Here is a 23,418-nt window from a genome sequence, read left to right on the forward strand (position 1 = left end):
CTTTTCTGCAGTCATTACACAGGGCCCTGAATCTCAACCTGAGAGCAAGAAGCCAGTGCCATGTAAAAATATGATTGATTTTCCAAAAGCATGTTTTATTCAGATAATTTGTAAAAAGTAAATTAAAAAACATTTCAGCTTGATGATTAGAGTGTGCCATGAAATTCAGCTTGTTTCCATACAGTGGGTTCCACTTTTAAATGCCTCTACACAGTTGTAATTCCTTTGGGGCGGAATTCTCCCAAACCCCCCTGGCATGTTTGATGGTGGGCATGGCAGGAGAATAGGGCGGAAGGGCCAGAAATCGGTTTCATGCTGGCGGGATCCTTTGCTTGCGCCTGCCATATCAGGTCGGAAAACCCATCAGAGGATGCCGTTTAGGTCTTGTTAATGAGATGCAAATGAAGGCCCTGCCCCCCCACACTAGATTTTCCACGATCCCGTTCATACAACGTGACATGCAGATGTAGGGACTCTGATAAACAATGCCTGGGGCTGCTCCAGAGTATGGGCTGGAGGCCACCGGCAGCCCTGGACCCTGGAACACCACAAAAGTGGTGGGGGAAGCATCTGCAGGAGGAGCTTCCACATTCATTGTACTGCATGGGGCCCATCTTCCTGCCTGAATGTTCGTGGAGGTCCATCTTCATTCTGTGGGTGTTCATCCTATGGCCTTAGAGTGCTCCCAAAGATCTATCTTCATTTTCAGGTGGTTCACCTTCTTTCTTCAATAGTGGGTCAGTCGGGCACCTTTTCAATATGGTACCCGCACACGATGGCAGACTACATGTCATCCAGCCTGCACTGCCACAGCATATGGCCTGAAACACACGGGTGCATAATTAATGAGATTGGACCGGAAGATTAGGTGTGTTTTCCCTCTTCAGCCATGGCACTTACACTGGGAGAATTCCACCATTGATCTTCACAATATACATTCCTTATCAGGCATGCAGTGTGGAGGAAAAGCATTCAATTTGAAAAATTACAGAAAGCGCATTAGAATTTAACTTTCCCCCATCCAACGCATTCCTCTCTGAAATATCTCGATACAGTTTCAATATTCTTGTCTTTGCAAAGTAGATTGAATGTCTGGCTTACAACCCAGGGGGGATCTGCACATTTCCAGCTCTTCGGTGTGCTATAACTGAACAACAGCGATCTTTCACCATTGTGCCTCTGCGGCGGCTCCCCAAGATTTAGTGTGTCACCTCAGTCCTGGACCTTGGGAATGTGCCAGCCTGCTTACACTTGGTCACTGAAACACATGGGGCTGGATTCTCTGGTCCCTGAGATGCATGGGATTCTCCTTTCCTGCCGCCGGCCAATGAGATTTCCTGGACACCCATGGGCGGGGTTGCAATGCTGGTGGAGTGGAGAATCTTGCCAGTGAAGAATGATATATTATATATACACCTCTGAAACAGGAACATCGTGAGACCCTCAGATGTAAAAAAACGCAGGCTGAATAAAGCACAACAACAATGTGACACTCACACTTACTTCTTAGCATAGCAAAGTAGCACTCGTGTTTATATTATTATATGAAAGCGAACATTTTGAAATGCTTCTGGGTGCTGCATCAAAGTGCATCGTTAAGACCTGCAGCGGTGGCTGCAGCTTGACTGCTTTTCTCTTTTGCCCATGGCCTTTGATAACCTTTGTGGGTATCATCTGGCAGCCCTAGGCTTGAAGGGACAGGGGCATGCAAACCTCTCCTGCACCAGAGCAGGGAAGTCCTCTGTCGTCACTGCCAGGATGGCAAGCACTTGACAACATTGCGTGTCTTTGGGGTGGTGGGGGGGGGGGAGCTCTCAAATGCATCAGGCTGCATCTCCTGGCCTCTTATGTGCAATATGGCACTGCACGGTTGTCAGTTGATTGAGGTGTACCTGGAGGGCACTGACAATTTCTCGCTGGACCTCTGCTGCAGTGAACTCATAGCTGCATTCATTATCTGCAGGGTCACTCTCACCAGGACTGTGGTCTCCTGGGTCTGCATCTCCATGACATTGGCCACCCTCTCTATGGAAGAAGTGATACACTCCCTAAGTGTCAAAGTGCAAGAATCACAAGTTAGTATCAAATACAGCACGTAATTAGGAAAGCTATTTGTGGTGGCTTGAGGCAATACTAGGGCGACTTCTCATATCACAACAGGGACTTATTGATTACATTTTTAAAATTAAATTTAAAGTACCCAATTCATTTTTTCCAATTAGCGGGCAATTTAGTATAACCAATCCGCCTACCCTGTACATCTTTTGGGTTGTGGGGGTGAAACCAAAGCAAACATGGTGAGAATGTGCAAACTCCACACGGACAGTGACCCGGGACAGGGATCGAACCAGGGTCCTTGGCGCAGTGAGGCAGCAGTGTTAACCACTGTGCCACCATGCTGCCCTCCACCTAAATATTCTAATCCCATTTTCCAGCATATGGCCCCTAAACCTGTATGCCTTGGCATTGCAAGAACACGTCTGAATTCTTATTAAATGTCTGAATTCTTATTAAATGTTATGAGGTTTTCTGCCTTCACCACCCTTTCAGGCAGTGAGTTTCAAACATTCCACCACCCTCTGGGTGAAAAAGGTTTTCCTCACATCACCATTAAACCTCCTGCCGCCCAACAAGGGTTTATTGATAACAAGTAAAGGTCACCAATACACAGGCACAGTGCCACTAAACAGATCTGCACTCTGCGGCTGCAGAGCCCACTTTGCCCAGGACCCCAATCCCAGGGCTCTGCGTTTTTCCCCATTGGTTGGTATTTGTGCGCACCCACACGATAGGTCCTGAGCCAATCACGTGGACCATGAAAGCTCGTCATGCTACCACATCCCTCCCCCCTTACATCCCTCAAGAACATATTGTCAGAACAGGTTATGTACAATTACTATATACAATTAAAAGGTTGAGAAACACAAGGGTCTGTATTCTCCATTTGGGAGACTAAGTCCCCAGGCTGGCGTGAAAATGGTGGTGTTTTACACCAGGAAAACTGGTGCAAAATGACCACCGATTCAACGTTTTGCTGGGGGGCTGGCAGGGACGCAGCGTAGAGCTCTCAGCGGTAGCTGCCGATACGGCCTGCAGCATTTCCGAGTCCGTGCCCGTGCATGGTGGCGGCGTGCAGCGGCCGTGCCGCGTTTCATGGCGAACTCAGCCCGCGGACCCGGACCCCAAAAATAGTCCCCCCCCCCTTGGTTACTAGAGCTCGCATGCCCCGGACCGCCCAACCAGTGCCCCCAGCCCAAATCAAGCCCCCTCTGCCCGTGGATCGGCCCTCCCCAGACTGTGGCGGTGCAGGACTGAGTCCGCAGCCGCCTCGCGAGCTTCCTGAACATTGTGAGCACACGTAACATATGCCGTTGGGAACTCGGTCGGTCGGGGACGGAACATCGTGTGGTGGGCCTCAGGCAATGGCCTGAGGCCGTGGACACATGGCGCGGTGTACGGCGCTTTTCAGGGGGTGGAGAATCTGAAAACTGGCACCGCTCCAGATTTAGGCATCACATCGGTAGCAATCATTTTGACTTCTGGGCTGGCAAACCATTTTCCTTCCTCTTCACGGACTACAGTTCTGTCCCTGGGGTCGTGACTGAAAATCCTCTATGCCGGTGGACCCGGCTGTGTGCGTTGCAGCCAAACCGCCCCACGGGTGGTTCACCTCGAACTCTTGCACAGTTTGAAGCTTTGATGTATCCCTCTTGGTGCAGTCGGTTGCCTGAGCAATTTCGATCACCCTGTCTAGTGTTATTTGTTTCAGCCAGAGGGTTCTTTTGCACATTTGTGTTGTTGATACCGCATTCCAAATGATCACGCAGCATGTCACCATGAACTGTGCTGAGCTCACAATGCTCGGCCAATTGATGGAGTCTGGCATCAAAGGCGGAGATGGTATCTCCTGTGTCCTTGACAACTGAATTAAACTTGTATCTCTGGAGTATGGTCCAAGGTCTGGGATTTAAATGTTTCCTAACCAAAGACTGGTGGAATGATTTTGTGTCGGGTGCCTCTGAGGATATCAAATTCCTTTTAAGGTTGCAGGTCGGTGGCCCCAAACTGTTAACAGGATAACTTTCTGTTTATCCTCCCCATTATTTTGTTTCCTTTAAAAAAAGTAACAAAGCCATTCAATATACTGGTTCCAGTCATCGGCTCTCGGGTTCATTGAATCTAATTTCCAATCATGTGCATTTTCACTCACTTTTTTATGACGAAGTCAACTCTTTTCGTCTTCTCTGTTCATTTTGGAGGCTTCTCCCTGCCCCCTCGAATTCCAAACTACTGTAGACTTGCGATCAATGCAGTTTACACTTGTTCCCAATGTTGTAGCTCGAGGCAAAACAGGAGATACTTCCGGTATAATGGAACAATGGTTTGCTGAAAACAAGCAATGTAACCTATACACAGGCACAGAGTCACTAAACAGAATTTCACTCTCCATCTCCAGGGCCCACTCTGCCCGGGGCCCCGCTCCCAGGGCCACGGGTTTTTTCCTCATTGGTCGGGGTTTGCGCACTCCCGCGTGATAGGCACCGACGTGGACTGCGAAGGCTCATCCCTTAAAGGAGTCACGCTATCAGACCCATCGAATGTAATTGTTTATTGTGAAGAGTAAGAGGTGACTTAAATGAAACATTTTAGATCTTGTGGAGTCTTGACAGAGTGGGGAGGATGTGTCCTCTTTTAGGAGACTCTAGAACTAGGGGTCACTGTGCAAAAGTAAACGGGTCGTTCATTTAAGACAGAGATGAGAAGAAATATTTTGTCTCGGAGGGTTGAGAATCTTAGGAAGTCGCTTCCTCAAAAGGCAGTGGAAGCAGAATCTTTGAATATTCTTGAGGCAGAGCTAAATAGATTCTTTATTAACAAGGGGATGAAAGGTTATCAGGGATAGGCAGGAATGTGGAGTGGAGTTACAATTAGATCAGCAATGATTTTATTGAATGTCAGAGCAGGCTCGAGGGGCTGAGTGGCCTACTTCTGCTTTTAATTCATATATACCCGAGATATGGCCGAGGACAGGATGTGGAAAGACTCCTCCATTCCTAATGACTGTCTGTTCAAAGCCTCAAGCAGCTCTGCCAGATTTCCCCCCATTTTGCCTCTGCAACATCCAGCAGATTGAGTTGAGCCCTCATCTGAGGCCCGTCATTAGCTGGGGAAGCAGCAGGTGGCTGTACTCTGGCTATCAGTGGCCTTGCCTGTCACTGTCTTCTCTCAGCTACATCTGTGTGAAAGCTGTTACATGTTGTAACCATGAGCCACCACTCGATCGACGTTCTAGCGAGGGGAGTATACCTGCATTGGCACTGGGTTCACGGGGCCAGGGTGATGATGCTCCCTCAGAGATATCCAGACTGTCATCCTCCAGGTGGACTACATGGGAAATGGTCAAGGCTCTCTGCAGCCGTCACCTCTGCAAATGAAGTACAAAAGTTTTGTAAGGGCCACGAAGAATCCAGCACGAGTTTTAAGGATACAAAATAATAACGTTTATTTACTATAACAATATATACATAACAGTAGCAGTAACTTCCCTTGCTACCTTCTCCTTCCTGCTGGTTCCTGAACTGGCCAGCTTATTTATACTAGGAGTTTCTCCGCCCCCCTCATTGGGGAAGTTCATACTCCCATAGGATTATGGGATAGTCATTAGTCCCCAGCCAATCGTAAGTAGGCAGGTTATAACATCCCTCCCCCCCAAAGTCCAAGGAATCCACCGAAGACCCTGGCAAAGGAAGGCGTCGAACGCGTTTGGCCGCAGGCCGGACGCCATTTGCACGCGGCGCTGGATCAGGCGGCGTGTAACAGGACGGAGACCGGCGCTTCCGTGATGAACGGCGCGGTTGTACATCCACGGCCTGTGGACCCGAGGATTCCCCCTCTGATGCATCCTGTGTCTCCATCTCGGAGTCAGAATCTGCTGCCTCCGTCATGTCAGCGTCTCTATCTCCATTCGGTCCCGTAACGACCTGCGCAGGCTTCGAGTGAGGCACCAGTGGAAGATTGTGAGGACTACCTTCCCTTGTCTCTGGTCTTTGCGGCTGTTGAAATGAGCTCCGGGGGCGGGGAATCTTTTGAGGGGGATGATCTTCTGGACCGGACGTGGTCTACATGTTTTCGCTGGAGACGACCCTGGGCTTGCACTTGGTAAGATATAGGGCCCGTTTGGCGAAAGATTACACCAGGAACCCATTGGGCACCACCAGCAAAATTCCGCACGAATACTGGGTCACCGGGCGCAAACTGCCGAATCGGACGATGCCGAGACAATCCCTGTCCCTGCCGTTCTTGTGTGCGGCGTACCTTTGCGCCAATGTCCGGGAAGACCATACTAAGGCGGGTGCAAAGTCTTCGGCCCATTAGGAGTTCTGCGGGAGCTACCCCAGTCACTGCATGGGGGGTGGTCCTGTACGTAAACAAAAAGCGAGCCAGTCTCGTGTCCATTGATCCGGAAGACTGCTTCTTTAGGCCTCTTTTGAATGTTTGCACTGCACGCTCTGCCAACCCATTTGAAGCCGGGTGGTAAGGGGCAGTGCGGATATGGCGGATGCCATTCATCTTTGTAAACCTAGCAAACTCCTCACTCGTGAATGGAGTGCCATTATCCATGACCAGCACCTCGGGGAGGCCATGCGTACTAAATGATAAACGCATCTTTTCAATTGTTGCGCAGGACGTTGTCCCCTGCATCTTATGCACCTCCAGCCATTTGGACTGGGCGTCTATTAGTAGAAGGAACATGGATCCCTGAAAAGGGCCTGCGAAATCTGCATGTAAGCGTGCCCAAGGCCGCCCTGGCCATTCCCAGTGATGTAGGGGCGCGGCCGGCGGAAGCTTCTGATGCTCCTGGCAAATGGAGCAGTTTTGGGCCACCTTCTCAATGTCGGTGTCGAGGCCTGGCCACCAGACATAATTCCGGGCCAACATTTTCATCTTGGTCACGCCCGGATGCCCATTGTGCAAGTCTGATAGTATCAGCTCCTGGCCTTTTTCCGGGACAATCACATGCGTCCCCCACAAGAGGATGCCGTCTTCCACACTGAATTCTGACAGCTTGGAGGAAAATGCCCGCAACTCGCCTGGGAGCTGTCTATGCTGCCCACCATACAGAATTATGTGCCGAACCTTTGACAAGACTGGCTCCGTCTGGGTCCACTCACGGATCTGTGATGCCGTGACAGGCAAGGTGTCCATACAATTTAGGGTTGCAACCACCTCACCGGTCGTGGGGGTCGACATGGGGCCGGTCGATAAAGGCAATCGGCTAAGTGCGTCGGCATTTGCTATCTGCGTACCTGGTTTGTGCTCCAGAGAATACTCATATGCAGCAAGCAACAAAGCCCAGCGCTGGATCCGTGCAGAAGCAATGGGCGGTATTGGCTTATCCTCTCTGAAGAGTCCCAGCAGGGGCTTATGATCAGTCACGATAGTGAAATGGCGACCGTACACATACTGGTGGAAGCGTTTCACCGCGAAAACCACTGCCAGGCCCTCCTTCTCGATCTGCGCGTACTTTTTCTCCGCTGCAGTCAATGTGCGGGAGGCGAAAGCTATCGGTCGCTCGGCCCCGTTCTCCACCTTGTGGGACAGGACAGCCCCAATACCATACGGGGATGCATCACATGTGACGAGCAAAGGCTTTCCCGGATCATAGTGGGTTAGTAACCCAGATGACGACAATTGTTGCTTTACCCGCTGGAAAGCGGTTTCTTGCGGCTGACCCCAAACTCAGGTGTGATTTTTCTTTAGCAGCAGGTGCAAGGGGGCCAGCGTAGTTGCCAAATTGGGGAGGTACTTCCCGTAATAGTTTACGAGACCGAGAAAAGAACGAAGATGCAAAGTGTCAGTCGGGGTGGGGGCATGTTGAATTGCACGCACCTTCTCTGCGACGGGGTGCAGACCCTCGCGGTCCACCCGATAACCTAGGTAGACTACTTCTTTTGCCTGAAATACGCACTTTGTGTGACGTAAACGGACTCCAGCCTCCGGAAGGCGTCCAAGGACAGCCTCCAGATTTTCCAAAATGCTCTTGCTCCGACGTCCCTGTAATCAACACGTCATCTAGGTAGACAGCCACACGTGGTAAACCTCTCAAAATGCCCTCCATAACACGTTGAAAAATTGCGCAGGCAGAGGATACTCCAAAGGGCAACCGTGTATATTCATACAGGCCCCAGTGTGTGTTAATTGTTACATATGGTCGGGAGGCAGGGTCCAGCTCCAACTGCAGGTAGGCGTGACTCATATCTAATTTTGTGAATGAGAGTCCACCTGCAAGTTTCGCGTAGAGATCCTCTATGCGAGGCATTGGGTATCGGTCGAGTCGGGAAACTGTATTCACTGTAAGTTTATAGTCGCCACACAAGCGAACTGTGGCATCTGGCTTCATTACTGGTACAATTGGTGCTGCCCAGTCAGCAAAACGGACGGGCCTGATAATACCCAAACTCTCCAAACGAGTGAGCTCCCCTTCTACCTTCTCGAGCAAAGCGTAAGGCACTGGGCGCGCCCGGAAATAGCGCGGCGTGGCTCCTGGTTCAACTTGGATACGGGCTACGGCCCCTTTTATTTTCCCCAAACCAGGCTGGAATACCTCTGGGTATCGTCCTAGCACCTCAGTCAACCCTCCAGAAACGGTTTGGAGGATGTGCTGCCATTGCAACCGCAAATGGCGCAACCAGTCCCGACCCAACAGGCTGGGCCCATGGCCACGCACTACGATAAGTGGGAAACGCCCCTCCTGGCGTCCATAGACAACAGGGGTCATTGTAGTTCCTGCAATGTCCAGTGGTTCCCCCGTGTAGGTGGCCAACCTGGCCTGTGAGTCAGTTAATGTAAGGGTCTGTATACCCTGCTTGATGCGGTCGAATGTCCTCTGGGCGATCACGGAGACCGCTGCGCCAGTATCCAACTCCATCTCCAGCGGGTGGCCATTGACCCGTACTGTCACCTTAATGGGGGCCACACGGGGAGCTGCCACACAATGCAACTGCAGGCAGTCGTCCTCCGTCTCCACGTCCTCAGGAGTGGTCGCTGCAGGTTCATCCACATGGAAGGTACGGCCTCTGGGCTGGTCCCAGTTACGGCCCCTGGGCTGGTCCCAGTTTCGGTCGGAACGACGGCGCCTCTGGCGTCCCCAGGACCGCCGTCCGCGACGGGGTCGGCGCCTACAAGTCTGACACGGACATGGCTCCTCATCCATTGGCTCTGGAGAAGGCTCCCTTCGGGCAGGAATGTCCGATGGCCACTGGCGTCGGTCCGGTCGTTGCCTCGCCCAAGGTACCGCAGGAGTGCGGGGGGACGTTTTTGGGCGGAAAGGGTTGCGCCCCAAGGCATGCACTTCCATTCCCTGTAGCTCCTGTACTCCTCGCTCTCTCGGGACAAGACTATTTGTATTGCCTGTTGAAAAGTCAATGTTGGCTCCGCTAACAACTTTCTCTGGGTTGCTGCATTGTTAATACCGCAAACCAAACGGTCGCGTAACATTTCTGACAAGGTCTCACCATAGTCACAGTATTCCGCAATCCCGCGTAGCCTGGATAAAAAACTCGGCAAGGGATTCTCCAGAGGTCCTCTCAGCGGTATTAAACCGGTAACGCTGGACTATCGTGGACGGGGTTGTGTTAAAGTGTTGCCCCACTATATTCACAAGTTCGTCAAACGTTTTGGTGTCCGGCGCAGCTGGGTACGCAAGGCTCCTAATCACCCCAAAAGTATGCGGGCCGCAGGCGGTGAGCAATATGACCACCTGGCGCTCGTTTTCAGTGATATTGTTTGCCCGGAAATAGTAACGCATCCGTTGTGTGTACTGGTTCCAGCTTTCCAGCGCAGCATCAAAAACATCCAAACGTCCGTACAGAGGCATGGTATAATAGAAAACAACTTCCAACCTGTATCCAACAAAAATCCCAGGAGGTGGCTTCAGCAGTGTAGACGGCTATTCACTTTAACCTTCGTCGCCAGTTTTGTAAGGGCCACAAAGAGTCCAGCACGAGTTTTAAGGATACAAAATAATAACATTTATTTACTATAACAATATATACATAACAGTAGCAGTAACTTCCCTTGCTACCTTCTCCTTCCTGCTGGTTCCTGAACTGGCCAGCTTATTTATACTAGGAGTTTCTCCGCCCCCCTCATTGGGGAAGTTCATACTCCCATAGGATTGTGGGATAGTCATTAGTCCCCAGCCAATCGTAAGTAGGCAGGTTATAACAAAAAGCAATTACTGGAATTATGTTAATAAAGGCCATTACCAATCATGGGTGCAGCAGGCTGCCACACTAGCCAGAGATGATGTAATTTCTCTCATTATCCAGGCCCACCATTCTAAAATCAATATCAGACATGGACCGGATGCCTTGTTGTCCTGCCAGCTCCAAAGCTTCCACCTCTGCCTTTGCCAATGGACAAAGCTCCAGTACTGCATCCTCAAACTATGGATCTCTCCGTGGTATTTTGGGCCCTTTTGACCTTTCAAGTATAAGGTATCCAGTGATGCTGGGAAAGTCCCTACTGCCCGAGTGCCCTCTGGTCCCATGATGAACCTGACTGTCCATCCAATGCCCATGCTTTCAGGAATTCTGGGTAATGTATAGACGCCGGTACAGATTCAAGTGACACACACACACATACCAATGCAACTATGAAAACTTCAGTGCCCATCCTAACTCTTAACCATTCAGTGACCCGACTTTTTTTTCCCCCCACTTTCCATCCGCTCCTTGACACTATGAAACCCAAACTTGCCCTTGAATTGTGGAGGAGGTGTTTCAAGCTTTTTGGTGACCTCCATGGTGCCCTCTGACCAGGCCGCTTCAGTCACTAATGATGGTTTTTTGCGGCCATCAGCTGAAAATGGTATCTCTCTGAATTCCCGAATGGCCTGGAGGAGATCATGCAATGAGCTCCCGTTGAACCATGAGGCGATGCACTGCGTAATGTGAATGTCCCTTTAAGAAAAGTGTGTTTTATCAAATGGCTGCAGTGATGTCATTGTGTGGGTAGAGCTGGAATGTGATTCTGCTTTTTACTTTCGTTTTGAGCTGCGCTCTTTTTGGCTCTGTGTTTTAGTTTCGCTTTCAGTTGGAGAGCTGCATTCAAACCAAGCAGGTATATACTGGTCTCTCTCTATATGTTAAACAAGGTGTTTAGATCACTTGATAATTTAAGAGTGATAACTATTCTCTGTGGAGAATTCAAACCTACTGGGCGAGATTCTCCGACCACCGCCGGGTCGGAGAATCGCCAGGGGCTGGCGTGAATCCCGCCCCCGCCGGTTGCCAAATTCTCCGTCATTGGAGATTCGGCGGGGGCGGGAATCGCGCCACGCCGGTTGGCGCCCCCCCCCCCCCCCCCCCACCCCCCCGGATGGGCCGAAGTCCTGCTGCTAGGATGCCTGTCCCGCCGGCGTGGATTAAACCACCTCTTTTACCGGCGGGACACGGCGGTGCGGGCGGGCTCCGGGGTCCTGGGGGGCGCGGGGCGATCTGGCCCCGGGGGGTGCCCCCACGGTGGCCTGGCCGGCGATCGGGGCCCACCGATCCGCGGGCAGGCCTGTGCCGTGGGGGCACTCTTTTTCTTCCGCCTTCGCCACGGTCTCCACCATGGCGGAGGCGGAAGAGACTCCCTCCACAGTGCATGCGCGGGGATGCCGTGAGCGGCCGCTAACGCTCCCGCGCATGCGACGCCCAGCAATGTCATTTCCGCACCAGCTGGCGGGGCACCAAAGGCCTTTTCTGCCAGCTGGACGATTCTGCACCTTTGGGGCGGAGTGATGCCCGACTGATTTGCGCCGTTTTTGGCACCGGTCGGCGGACATTGCGCCGATACCAGAGAATTTTGCCCACTGTCTTTGTTAAAAAGTATTTTGACTTCTGGATGTTGTTAGTAAAGTTATTAAGGGTTACCTATAGAGTACTGTATATTTTTGCGGGGTTATCAGTGTTGGTAGTTGATAAGATGTTTACTGCGTGTTTATAAAATGTTGACCGGATTCATAGAATAAAAATAGTTTTTGTTTAAAAATGTTTTTAGATCTCTGTTGCATCACACCTGTAAAGTGGGCCCTGGTGTTCCCCATAACCAAAATCTATTCAAAGTTGTGGGTCAGGTGAACTCCATGATATATCTTGGTGTTCTCTAAACCCTGGCCCATAATAACTGGGTGGAGCGGAATACCTCTGAATACAGCTGAATGCCTTGACAACACTGACTGAACTCTTAGAAGATGGATATTTCTTCTATTAAGTTTCCTTGCGATATTCCCACAATGCTGTTCAATTGCAGTACTCCCTCAGAAAACCTGCATATCGAACTTTTAAATAGAAGCTTCCTGACCTTCTCCTGTGTGGGAATCAGATGACATGGGTTTCCCGATGCCAGAGCCGGCCCTGCCACGTGACCTGGAATCACGCCTGCATCACACATGATCATGAGCTTGCCACCACGTGATTGAGTTCAGGGGTCTGCATCAGTCCAGTGCCAGGGTCCTGACTTCTGGGGCAGCCAGCAGACTCATCAATGGGAGGACTAAATTCAGCCCAATTTGCTTCTGTACACATATTCTGTAGGCCCCATGTGAAATCGAATGATCACAAGAGTTATTCATGAGATCCAGATCCGGCGCCTGCCAAGTTCACATTCCAGTAGGTGTTCAGACCTCAGACAGACCGCAGTGGGAGTGTCACAGTTGACCTTGGGTTAAGGAGAGAACTGCTAATGGTCCCTATTCTTGTCCTCGCTCCAACATTCACTGGTGGAATACTGCACGATTGGAGCTTGGATAAACACTGAAACTGGCTCAGCTGTGAATTCCCCACAAACAAAGAGTGTGCTGACATCCACGGTCAAATTTCACACAGGCAATGACCACTTGGCTAAGGTAACAGGTGCCAATGGAACTGGAGCTCAGCAAGAAATCAATATACTTGCGAGGGAAGTGGAAGACAATTGGCACAGAAACTGAAAACAGAACGAGAGGGAGAGGGAGAGAGCTGGAGATTGTGGTTTGAATCATTCAGGGTTGGCTGTTCTTTTTCCAAAGAATAACTCAGTTGGCTCAATATGTGGTAAACAACCTAATTCTTACAATCCTATCATTCAAAGGCACCTGCGATGGTCATTTTTATCAGTCCACCAGCAGACAGCATATTAAAAGGAACGATAACTTTAATATTTTTAAGTTGCTGCAGTGAATCTAGTTATTGTACGGTGATTACTCTACAGTTAACTTAAATTTACTCCTTAAAGTTCATTTGTGATGTAAAATTGTGCAAAGGCGTTGGGTTAAAAAAAAGAAAATGAGGTTAATTGTGCATAGTTTTGTTTTGTTTGACAGCCTGGAGCCAGTGTTGTCACACTGGCCGCTTTTAGTTATTTGCAAATGTGCTGTCCGTCTCTGAGCTACTGTTAGAAAGGGATATGCTGCCAGTACTGCCATTTAGCATGGTCTTCCTTCCTCTCATTTTCCAGTGGGGAAAGAAGCATTGAGAGCAGAACTCCTATCGGCTGCAGAGCATACGCGCAAGGAAATTCTTTCAGGTTGGGAAACAACGTTATGTCTCAACACCAGCAACGTTCCACAGATGTTTTGGAGTGAGAAATAGAGAGGGAAATAGAGAAAAAGAAAGCTGATAGAACAAGAGAAAAGTCAATAAGGGTAGAAATGAACTAACTTAAAATAAACGGTGCTTTAAAGTAGCAAAATGAGGACTCTATTCTAAATTTATACAATAACATGGGCAATAATTTAATTGTTTAAGACAGAGAAATTGAAACGTTGGAGGCAATATGGCTGACAAAAAGGAAGAGGAAAGTATCCTGTCAAATCACAATATTTTGCTTTTCTCTCCCACCACACACTGCAACAGAATAGACTATAATTTCCTCCGAGTGGTGTAAAGTGATGTTCCGCTGGAACTACAAGAGTTTAAAGTGAACACATCCGCTCTAGAAAACTTTGTTCAAACCTCCGCTTGCTGGAACTGTTTGGGACATCACTAAGGGTCCCCAAAGACCACAGCATATCCAGCAAAGATGAATTCAGAGAGTCCTCGTCCCCTTCTTTACAGCACTGGCTGCTGGAAAGCAGGTAGGTTTTGAAGGGCCCAGTGTAATTGACAGGCCAGGGAGAAGGTAAGTGTCCAGGTAGGAAATGGATGGGATTTGGCTGCTTGGGAGTGTAGTGTTGGTCGGGAGTAAGGGAAATCCAATGGAAGGGGTGGGGGGGGGGGGGGGGGTGGGCGTTGTGTCAGGCCGGGTTGGGGTCAGATCGGTGAGGAACAGGTGGGGTCAAAGGTTTCGGGTCAGCGTGGGTGGGGGAAATCCCATTTGCGGGGAGGGGTGGGGGGGAGGGGTAAATACCCTTGGAAGATGATTAGTCCAGGAGTAGGGATCCGGAGTGTGACAAGGTGCTTCATGCGGGCTTGGTCTGGATATTTGAAACAGTGATGCCTAATTTGGAAGTAGTTTTATTTCCTCTAACCCTTTCAGAGTAATTATTAGTGTATCACTGGAAGAACTGTCCAAAATTAGTCATTTAAATCATTTTTTCAGATGGATCTCAGCGCAGTTCAGGGAAATTAGCACTCCTGGACAATTTCCAGGTAAAACCTTCTGAGACGGATTCCCCAATGCATGTTTGGATACCTCCCAAACCCAATATTGAGGACCCAGATGATAAAATTGCATACTCATTCGGAGCCACCCAATAGCAGGTGTGTGTAAATGGCTCTGAGATGAATATTATGAGTTGGTGACTGGAAATCACTTTGGCTTTGTCATGGGAAGGTGACCAGACTCCTCTTCTCACCATCCCAGAAATTCTTGGTTGAGATCCGAGATCCAATGAGTGATTGTGCGCAGAATTATGGATTACAGGTGTCAAACCATTCAAAGGTGGGAGAATCTTATTAAGTGCAGTCGATGGCTCGCCCCCACTTCAATTATACCAGTGACGAGGGCAGCATCAGATTGTCCACTGGTTAGTGGACCAATTGAGGCCCTCAAGATGATAATTAATTCCCACTAAAGGGCCTCTCAAACACCAGCCCTTTCTCAACCTTGTGTCCCTTGTCAGGGCCTACCAACTTGGCACCCAGTGAGACCCCTTTACACTAACCTAACTCCCGATCCAATCCGAATATCTTTGATGGGGCTGCCAAAGTCCCCCTCGTGGGCTCCCCCCAACATTTTAGTGGTGGAGAGGGGGAGGTGGGAAGAGATGGGAAATCTGGTGCATTCATACAACAACATTCATGAGCATGGCTTTTAGCCAGGATTAGAGTTTCCAACTCTGGTTGAATGTACTCTTGTCCTGAAAGTGCATCGCTTGCCTTCAGCTTCCCCATCCTCAAACACATGCCGTTGGTCACTAGATACGACAACACACCAACTGGATGAAAAACAGTAAACTGATACAGGAGTGAAGTCACAGAATCATGCAGCACAGAAAAGGCCATTCAGCCCATCGTGTGTGCGCTGGTCACACCTAACCATTCTAATCCCATTTTCCAGCACTTGGACCTTAGTCTTATATGTCCTGGGACCGCAAGTGCACATCTAAGTACTTCTTAAATGTTATTAGGAACACTGCCTAGACCACCCTTCCAGGCAGCGAATTCCAAACTCCCATCACCCTCTGGGTAAAAATGTATTTCCTCACATCCCTCCAAACCTCCTGCCCCTGATCTTTGCCCCCTGGACATTGACCGATGAGGGGAAAAGTTTTCTCCCGTCTACTCTATCTATGCATCTCAGCATTTTATACATCTCACACATGTCCCCCCTCAATCTCCTCTGCTTCAAGGAAAACAATCCAAGTCTATCCAATCCCTCTTCCTAACTAAAACTCTCCAGCCCACTCAATATCCTGGTAAATCTTCTCTGCACCCTTTCCAGTTTTATCACAACCCTCTTATAATGTGGATTCCAGAGCTGCAAACAACAGTCTAGCTGTGGCCTAACCAACATTTTATACAGTTCCAGCATAACCTCCCTGCTCTTAAACTCTATACCGCAGCTAATAAAGGCACGTATACCATATGCCTTCTTAACCACTGTATCCACCAGCTCTGTTAATTTACGGAACGGGTATACATGGACACCAAGGTCCCTCTGATCCTCTGTGTTTCCCAGGGTCCTGCTATTTATCATGTATTCCCTTGCCTTGTTTGTCCTGCCCAAGTGCATCACCTCAAACTTATCTGGATTGAATTCCATTTGCCACTGATCAGCCCATTTGACCAATCTGTCTATATTCTCCTCTAATCGAAGGCTATCCTCACTATTTACCACCCACCAATTTTCATATCATCCACAAATGTACTGATCAACCCTCCGACAGTCACATCTAAATCATTTGTATAAACCACAAACAGCAAGGGCCCCAACACTGGTCCCTGTGGGATCAGCAGGTCAAGTGATGTTACAGAGGTGGAAATAGACTGTCTTAGTGATGGCATTAATAGGAGTTTGGAAGCTCATTTCGGGATCAAGGGTGAAACCAATGGTGCAAAAAGCCTGGCTTAATCTCAGACTTTTGCACTGAAGAGGGATGAAGTTAGAAATGGATCGGGGACTAGAAACAATGGCTGGAATTTTCTGATCTCGTTGAGATGGGACTTGCTGCAGGAGATTCAACGGTCCAGCCAAAAGTAATAATAATAATAATTGCTTATTGTCACAAGTAGGCTTCAATGAAGTTACTGTGAAAAGTCCCTAGTCGTCACATTTCGGGGAGGCCGGTGCGGGAATTGAACCCGCGCTGCTGGCTTTGTTCTGTATTACAAGTCAGCTGTTTAGCCCCCTGTGCTAAACCAGCCCCTAGTACATTGACTTCAGCGGGACCAGAAAATTCCGCCCAATGGCTTTTGACTTGATTGGAGGACATTTCTGCTCATCCAGTACCGGATGTCAGTGAAGCAGTTTGATAATTTAGCAGAAGTGCAGGAGTAAAGAGAGGAGTGGTGAAGATAAAGCTGGCTGCCATCAGCAGACATGTGAAAATGAAAGCTGTGTCTTCAGATGATGTAGCTAAGAGGAACATGCAGTTTTGAAATAGAGAGGTGAGGGGTGGGCATGGTTGGCATTGATAGATCTTTGAGGTCTTCAGAGGTAATGATTTGACAGCAGGAAGAGCAACCATTGCAAGTGCTTCTTTGGCTACAATTAGATATTTAAGAATGGAATTGAGAGAGACGAACCCCACCTAGTTGGACAATAGCAGAGAAGTGTTTTGATTCAAATTATGTGGTCAACAGTGTCAAAGGCTGCAGACAAGTCAAGAAAGCTGAAGAGGCAAAGTTTATCTTTGTCACAGTCACACAGGATGTAATTTATGACTTTGATAGGAGACATTTTTGGTACTGGCCATAAACCTGATTGAGAGGATTCAAGCATTGAGTACTGGCCAGATGGAAATGGACTTGAGGTTCCAAAACAGTCAAAGACTTGGAAGACAAAAAGGGAGTTTGAAGATGAGATGGTAGTTTGCAAGGATGTGGAGCCAAGGGAGGGTGATGATGGCAGATTTAAAAGATAAAGAGCACAACCCAAATGCTTAAGAAAGCAGGCTCATGGGGAGAAGTGTTGTGCAAGAAATTTTAAACACGCGTATATTTATGGATGACTTTAATTACATTGTTCTGTATAGCTCAATTGTTTACTGTCCAATTTAGTTGGGTTTATGCCGATTGTCGGTTGGCTGTTTTCCCTTAGCAGCTTTGTGAAAGCAAATTATTTCTAGGTGCTTGCATTTAATTCAAGACAGTTAAGCCAATCAGCATTTTCACTTACAAGCTAGTTCCCTGTGTTTGGCTGCTTTCTATTATTACAATATTTGAGCTCATTTGTCCTCCAGATATTTTCTTAACCTGTTCACATGCTGTGAGGTGTGACATGTGTGGACTTGGTTGACACAAAAATGTTTTGCAGTAAGGGAATTTCACACGGCCTTGGACACTAGAGAGGCATGACACTACACGGTCTCATGCTCTTCACAAAATCTTTAGCCAAATGCACAGATTGAAATGTAACATTATTACGCGTAACCTTTAAGATTCATTCAGGATCCCTTGTTTCAGTCTGCTGAGACCTGGGCATAGTGTGGATAAATGGTGATGGGAGAAAACTTGACTTGCGTTCAAGTTTCTGAATGTTTGGGTGGATTCTTGTGCCCTATCGCGGTGGGTTTGGTAATGGGCAGGCATTTAATCAGCCGGTAGGGACCCCTGCCACATTCCCACCTCCACTGCAAATAAGTTGTCTGTATAGTAAGTTTTGCGAACAACCTTCCCACAATTTCGCCAATTGAGGCCCTCAAGAAAGCAATTAAAGCCCACTTAAGGGCATCATCCAACTGGTACAAACCCAGATGTGGACAAGATGCTCAACATACAGGGAACACATTAAAAACTCTGTTGTGTTTCCTTCTGGACACCAGTGGGTGGGGGAGGGAGTGAGGGAACAAGGAGGCACAGAACCATACCACACACACCCCTCCCAGCTCTCAGCGAGTTCCACTCAGGGGCCATTCAGCCCCTCGAGTCTGTACCACCATTTAATGAGATCATGGCTAATCTGTGGGCCTAACTCCATATATCTGCCTTTGACCCATATCACTTCATGTTTGCTTTAAAATTAACAATTGTTCTAGCTTCAGGGCAGCACGGCGGCGCAGTGGTTAGCACTGCTGCCTCACGGCGCCGAGGTCCCAGGTTTGATCCCGCTCTGGGTCACTGTCTGTGTGGAGTTTGCACATTCTCCCAGTGTTTGCGTGGGTTTCGCCCCCACAACCCAAAGATGTGCAGGGTAGGTGGATTGGCCACGCTAAATTGCCCCTTAATTAGAAAAAATGAATTGGGTACACTAAATTTATTTAATACAAAACGATTGTTCTACCTTCAACTGCTGTTTGTGGATAGATTCCAAACCTCTACCAACGTTTGAGTGAAGAAGTGCTTCCTAGCATCTCTGCTGAATGGTCTAGCCCTAATTTTTAGACTATGCTCCTAGTTATAGAATCTCGAATCAGTGGAAATAGTTTAGCTTTAGCTACCCTGTCTTTCCCCTATAATATCCTGATACCTCCAGGAGAAGGTCCCCTGATGGCCTGTCAAGTATCTGATTGGCACCAGATATGGCAGGCCTTCTTGGAACGAGGTGACCTGGGGGTCTTGCCAGCTCTCCAGTGGGTGGCCAAGATCCCCATCACTTCATCAAGTGGTTATCTTTGAAAGAAGGTGGTTGAAAGGCAGTAAGGAAAGTTACAGATTTAAAATGACCATGTTTAACGGAATTTTGTCATTTTCATTCATACGATGTAAAACAAATCCCATTACCGCCCCAAATGTGTCATGACATGAAATTTTAAAGACATGCAAAAATTCAGTGAGCTGGATTCTCCGTTGGCGGGATCCTCCGTTTTGCCAGCAGTGCACTCACACCCACAGATTTCCTGATGGTGTGGAGGTGCCCATAATTGGAAACCTCATTGGTCGGCTGCTGGGATGGAGGATCCCGTTGCCGGTGGGGGGGTGCCACACCAGATAACGGGTGCGGTGGGATGGAGAATCCCGCACAATGTCTTTTATGAGGGGTGACCCTGGAGTTGATTGGACTGCACTCCGGGGCTATACCATTTTAGGTTCTACCTTGAATCTATGTGAATGCCAAATCTTGACAGCCAATCAAAAGTCTGCATTGAACTGGTCATCACCAGAGGAAATAAAGGTGACAATTTGCTGGAATTACTCTTGACATTTTAGCAATGACCAATTAAACTGTGGGAATTTTTTTTAAAAATTATTTGTTCATGGAACGTGGACTTCACTGGCTGTGCCAGCATTTAATGCTCATCTCTATTTTCCCTTGTAGGGTAGTTAAGAGTCAACCACGTTGCTGTGGGTTTGGAGTCACACGTAGGCCAGGCCGTGTAAGGATGGCAGATTTCCTTCCGTAAAAGGATATTAGTGAACCAGATGGGTTTTTACGACAATGGTTTCATGGTCATCATTAGACTTTTAATTCCAGATTTTTATTGAATTCAAATTTCAGCATCTACAGTGGCGGGATTTGAACCTGGATCCCCAGAGCATTACTTTGGATCCCTGGTTTACTAGTCCAGTGACATTACCACTGTGCCACCACCTCCCCAATTCTTGTCCAGTCAATAAATGAGTTTTCCAGTTTCCTTCAATCTCGTGCATTGGTTTTCTTTTTTAAAAGTTCAGTTGCACCAGGTGGAAAATAAGGGTAGACCGGGATGTCAATAGTGAAAAAAGGTAGCAGCATTCTGTCGATGATAAATACGTTGTAAAGTTCTGTTGGATGAGTATGACATATTGTACAAATCAATATATCTGAATGTTCTGTTTTGCTATTGTTTGGTTCCTGTATTATTCACAAGTACACCTCTACTGAGGGAAACGGTAAACAAAGCATGACGGTTCATGCCTTTTCCCCCAAGCAATATGTTTGAAATTTGGCAGCTGAGTTCATTAAAGACTTGATCTCATTGTGAATGCTCATGTTTGTTATTGCACAAATCAATACTGTTCCCAAAATAAATAGTTCCCCTGACAATCACAATTTAATTCTTTTTTCTCTCATGATATTAAAACAGAAAGCTTGTTGAATTGAATTTAAAGCTTTGTATACTGTTTTCCCAGTGCTGTTGCTGTCAATCATAATTTCATTTTTTGGTACATAGGGGGATTGCAACGAAGAATCGTGTTATAAAACACTGTGTAGAGTTTACATTTTCAGGCCGCTTTCTGGAATGTCTGCAAGAAAGATAATCACTTAAGATGCCTCCCAATTCAAGTGAAAATTAAGAATAAAATGTGAAAAATTGTACAGAATTGTTTTTGCAATATTTATTTGCAGTATTTAGTGAGTACTTTAAATAAAAACTTTTGTTTGATACAATCCCATTATACTAGACCAGCTTACTACATATTTTGAATATATCTGGTTTTAAAATATGTCAGATTTAGGCAGGAATTACAAGGCTACCTTGAAGAGAGAGTACCACATACATCTTTAACCATTTTCCCATTCACCCGTGGCTAACAAGAGCACTTGATTGATCTGAACACACCTCCATTTCCCCAACCAGAAAGTGGTGGCAGGGAAATAATGTGACCCTGATGCTCCGCATCATTCTTAGGCACCAGACCTAATCCAGTTTCTGTGCTTAAAAAAAGGCAGCTCTAAAGGATACCTGATGAACCTTATTATCTGGCTACTCCACCAATAAATAAGAACTCTGTATCCTAGAATATAAAAATTAACCTTCTTTTGCTGAACAATCACAGTTAACTAATAGGTTTCAGCAAAGCCATATATCACCCGGTTTTATTTCTCTTAAAGCATTCATTTAGATCATTTTACTCAGTTCCTCTGATATTCTGTTTCAATGTGTGTAAAGGTTTAGCGACTTGTGTCAAGGCAAAATTCCTAAAGTGATCCTGTCATTAAAAAAAAGAGCCAAGTGTTGTTGAATATAGACTTCAAATCATAGAATCCCTACAGTGCATAAGGAGGCCATTTGGCCCATCATGGCTGTATGAACCTTTAAATGAGCACTCAACTCATGCCCACTCCCCTCACCCAACCACCCCCCATCCCGTAACCCCATAGCCTAACCTGAACATCCCTGGACACTAAGGGCAATTTAACATGGTCAATCCACCTAATCTGCACACCTTTGGACTGTGGGTGGAAACCAGAGCACCCGGAGGAAACTCACACAGATACCGGGAGAAGGTACAGTGACCTTTTAAAAAATATTCAAAAAAATAAATAAATAAAAATTTAATTTTAATTTTAATTAATTGACGCAATGTCAGTTAGAGGGGTGCTGTGCTCTGACTGTGAGATGTGGCAGGTCCGGGAGGCTTCCAGCGTCCCGGATGGCTTCATCTGCAGAAAGTGCACCCAACTGGAGCTCCTCACAGACCGCATGGTTCGAGGGTTGTAATCTCGGGATTACTCCCTGTGCCACGTGCCAGTGAGGCTAGAAATAGGAAGATAGAGCAGCTAAACAAGTGGCTAAACAGCTGGTGTAGGAGGGAGGGTTTCCATTACCTGGACCACTGGGAGCTCTTCCGGGGCAGGCGTGACCTGTATAAGAAGGACGGGTTGCATCTAAACCGGAGAGGCATAAATATCCTGGCCGCGAGATTTGCTAGTGTCACACGGGAGGGTTTAAACTAGTATGGCAGGGGGGTGGGCACGGGAGCAATAGGTCAGAAGGTGAGAGCATTGAGGGAGAACTAGGGAATAGGGACAGTGTGGCTCTGAGGCAGAGCAGACGGAGAAGTTGCTGAACACAGCGGGTCTGGTGGACTGAAGTGCATATGTTTTAATGCAAGAAGTATTACGGGTAAGGCAGATGAACTTAGAGCTTGGATTAGTACTTGGAACTATGATGTTGTTGCCATTACAGAGACCTGGTTGAGGGAAGGGCAGGATTGGCAGCTAAACGTTCCAGGATTTAGATGTTTCAGGCGGGATAGAGGGGGATGTAAAAGGAGAGGCGGAGTTGCGCCACTGGTTCGGGAGAATATCACAGCTGTACTGCGAGAGGACACCTCAGAGGGCAGTGAGGCTATATGGGTAGAGATCAGGAATAAGAAGGGTGCAGTCACAATGTTGGGGGTATACTACAGGCCTCCCAACAGCCAGCGGGAGATAGAGGAGCAGATAGGTAGACAGATTTTGGAAAAGAGTAAAAACAACAGGGTTGTGGTGATGGGAGACTTCAACTTCCCCAATATTGACTGGGACTCACTTAGTGCCAGGGGCTTAGACGGGACGGAGTTTGTAAGGAGCATCCAGGAGGGCTTCTTAAAACAATATGTAGACAGTCCAACTAGGGAAGGGGCGGTACTGGACCTGGTATTGGGGAATGAGCCCGGCCAGGTGGTAGATGTTTCAGTAGGGGAGCATTTCGGTAACAGTGACCACAATTCAGTAAGTTTTAAAGTACTGGTGGACAAGGATAACAGTGGTCCTCGGATGAATGTGCTAAATTGGGGGAAGGCTAATTATAACAATATTAGGCGGGAACTGAAGAACATAGATTGGGGGCGGATGTTTGAGGGCAAAACAACATCTGACATGTGGGAGGCTTTCAAGTGGCAGTTGAAAGGAATACAGGACCGGCATGTTCCTGTGAGGAAGAAGGATAAATACGGCAATTTTCTGGAACCTTGGATGACGAGTGATATTGTAGGCCTCGTCAAAAAGAAAAAGGAGGCATTTGTCAGGGCTAAAAGGCTGGGAACAGACGAAGCCTGTGTGGAATATAAGGAAAGTAGGAAGGAACTTAAGCAAGGAGTCAGGAGGGCTAGAAGGGGTCACGAAAAGTCATTGGCAAATAGGGTTAAGGAAAATCCCAAG

At 47.8% G+C, this 23,418-nt stretch overlaps 2 long non-coding RNA genes across 3 annotated transcripts; one reads left to right on the plus strand and one right to left on the minus strand.

The window, feature by feature from the left end:
* Positions 1–74: 74 nt before the first annotated feature.
* On the minus strand, positions 75–4,439 carry LOC140411647 (uncharacterized). The gene is made up of 2 exons (XR_011940924.1): positions 4,211–4,439; positions 75–821 (listed from the first exon to the last, which is right to left on the minus strand). It is a non-coding gene; the product is annotated as an uncharacterized lncRNA (long non-coding RNA).
* LOC140411646 (uncharacterized) lies at positions 3,933–20,830 on the plus strand. Of its 2 annotated transcripts, XR_011940922.1 has the most exons (4): positions 3,933–4,050; positions 13,884–14,104; positions 14,569–14,729; positions 20,723–20,830. It is a non-coding gene; the product is annotated as an uncharacterized lncRNA (long non-coding RNA). The 2 variants fall into 2 exon arrangements; XR_011940923.1 differs by lacking the exon at positions 14,569–14,729.
* The last annotated feature ends 2,588 nt before the right edge of the window (positions 20,831–23,418 follow it).

This window comes from Scyliorhinus torazame, chromosome 4, assembly GCF_047496885.1.
Source record: "Scyliorhinus torazame isolate Kashiwa2021f chromosome 4, sScyTor2.1, whole genome shotgun sequence".
Lineage (NCBI taxonomy): Eukaryota > Metazoa > Chordata > Chondrichthyes > Carcharhiniformes > Scyliorhinidae > Scyliorhinus > Scyliorhinus torazame.